Source organism: Triticum dicoccoides, chromosome 4A (genome assembly GCF_002162155.2).
Source record: "Triticum dicoccoides isolate Atlit2015 ecotype Zavitan chromosome 4A, WEW_v2.0, whole genome shotgun sequence".
In the NCBI taxonomy this organism is placed as follows: Eukaryota; Viridiplantae; Streptophyta; class Magnoliopsida; order Poales; family Poaceae; genus Triticum; species Triticum dicoccoides.
Window position 1 is genome coordinate 620818112 of NC_041386.1, and position 2823 is coordinate 620820934.

Below are 2823 nucleotides of genomic sequence, written 5' to 3' on the forward strand. Positions count from 1 at the left end.
AGAGTAGAAAATAATTGAAGGGGCATGTTTTAGAAGTTGCCTTTCCCCGGCTCTAAACTTGAGAGCAAAATTTTAGCAGCCTATATCCAAAAGGAATTCTGGAGTTGAGGTTGAACTAATGACATTTTGGACTAAAACTTTCTGGTGACATACATTAAAAATGGTTTAATATTAATGTAAATCTAAACTTATTCTTACATGCTCAATACATTCCAGGTCGTCCATGTCACCAATGTTTGAGTAGTCGAAAATTTCAGCCACCGTCTTTTTTTATTATAACACCCAAGCTAAATATGTCATACTTAAATGAGCTTACTTGCTTGGTTATGAATTCTGGTGGCAAGTATCCACTGCAAGCGAGCATAATGACAAGGTGAGCACAAATAATCAGTATTGTTTAGTTAAGAGAAAAATGTTTATTCAGATGAAAATAATAATCTTACCGCGTGCCTAGAGGAAATAGGGTCATCTTGGTGTTTTCTTCGCCGACTAGCCTTGATAAACCAAAGTCCGCGATTTTGGGTACCATTTCCTCGTCTAGCAATATGTTGTCTGGCTTTAGATCCAAATGTGTTACATGAACTTCATGAAGGTATTTTAAACCCTCGCAGATCCCCTTTATTATTTTGAACCGTGAGGACCAATCTAGTCCAATATGCTTCACTGCAAGAGCAGTGTATAGGAAGTATTTTGAGAATGCAATTTTGGTTGTAGATTTATATCAATCAGATGCAAAATAAGTCAAAGAGCTAAAGAACATACATTTGTAGAGATGGACATACCAGAAATAAACCTAACCGAGGCCTCCGTTGGGCACAAACTCGAGGCAGAGTGCCCTGTGTATCTCAACTGCACGTACTGTTTTCCCTTCGTGGAGTACAAGTACTTGCTCTTCTTCATTGCAGAAGCCAACTAATTTCACAATATTTTGATGATTCAGCCTCTTAAGGTGCTCAAATTCAGTTTTAAATTGCTTTTTGTCAATCCCTGACATGAAACGGAGCATCTTCACGGCAATCACTTGTCCATCTTTTTGCACCCCCTATTTCACCAACATTTAGAATTACTTAATTAATAATCTCTCATGAAATCCGTTTCCTCAAAACCCAATGTTAATTCTCCTAATCCAAACAACCACTTAAACTCGTTATAGGGGCCTTTAGAGGCGTTTTAAAGTGCCTTACATAATCTACCGTGTTGTAGTGTTTTCCTCTCGCTCGAAGGGGGCGACAACGATGTCTGCTTGCGCGGCAACCTCGGGTAATACATGTGCACTGACGCGTCCGCCATGCCTTGAAATGCGATGCGGTGGCAGTTCCAAGTGAAGGGGCTGCATGTGGCTCTGCATTTTCAGGGGTGCTGTCCCTGGGCTACCACCCCCGCTTGTCAAAGGCTACAATACTGTATCTCCATTACTTTGATAAACTACTGCCTCTGTCTGGGTTTATTGGGCCCAAGAGCAGGCCTCGTAATTTTGCTCTGCATGGTAAATGCAGATTTCTCCCTCAATATCCCTCCTGATTCTACGTGACTCGAGCTTCCGCCGTCCCGATTTATTGGTCCCCTTCGTATTTTGTACTAAATTTTGAACATAGATTTAACTAACAAAATGTTAACACATGTCACCACAAATTATATTGATGGATTCGTATTTGAACATAGTTTGCCATAATATATTTTATGCTATGTATAACTTGTATTTTATTGGTTAAAAATATGGTCAAAATATGACCCTAAATAAGAGGGGGACTAATAAATCAGGATGGAGGTAGTAGTCATTAATTAGCTTGTTTGATAAATAAGAGGAGAGAAATTCGTAGCAGATGCATGCACGTCCACCGAACAACTCCAACTGCTACATCTAATTATGGGAGGATAAACCTCCATGCACTTTAATCGGACACGGAGCAGGAAAAAAATTGTACATGAGTAATTGTTGTACCTTGCCTTGGTCCTATAACCTCGTAAACCCGGACGGAGGGAGTATACGAGTACACGAATGTCAGATGTGTCATGAACTTGGAAAATGATTAATGCTGGTGATTTTAAGTACACGTTGAGTTGGGACATGAACTTGGAAAAAACTTCTAGTGTGCATTGAGGTTTCCCTTTTTTTATTTCCCAAGCATCTTGACATAAAAAAATCAAAAACATTGTGAAAGATATATTTGTGCATTCAACGTGTATTTCTCAAAATTAAAATAATCCGTTAGAAGAGGTATGCACATCAGCAAATAACAACTTGGAACATTTTTTTCAAAATATGTTGGCAACTGTTTTAAGACATGTTGAACATTTTTTAAGCATGTTGAACTTTTTGAAAACATGTTAAATATTTTTAGATGATTGTTATTATGAGTGATACATAGTACATTGCTATAGTGATAACAGACTTGGGACGGGCTAGCTCGTGCACTCTTTATATCCACCAATGGCTAATATAGTCTGCTAGAGTATTTTGCCAACATGGTTAATTTAATAGAAACTTCCCTGGAAATATGAGACAGAAATGTGTAGTCCAAGGTTCACCGATGTTGCAGCCAACATTTCCCGCACACACACCCTAAATCATTTTAGCCTCTTTAAACGATTTCGTGGCATAAATATGACCACTTGTTAATAGACTAATGGGGTGTTTCATTTTTTTCCCTCCCACGGTGTCATTTATTGTGAAACCTACTTGGGTCTTGCATATTTTTTTAATATTTTGTACGGAGATCATCACGAGGTCTCACGTTTGATCCACCGAGGGCCAATTTATTTTGTTGTTGTTTATATGTGTGGGAGGGGGTATTTTGCACACACAAGTAATTTTTCGAAGCC

At 38.6% G+C, this 2823-nt stretch overlaps 1 pseudogene; it reads right to left on the reverse strand.

Annotated features, from left to right (window-relative positions):
- Nucleotides 1-253: 253 nt before the first annotated feature.
- Nucleotides 254-2823, reverse strand: part of LOC119283859 — a 5748-nt pseudogene continuing 3178 nt past the window's right edge.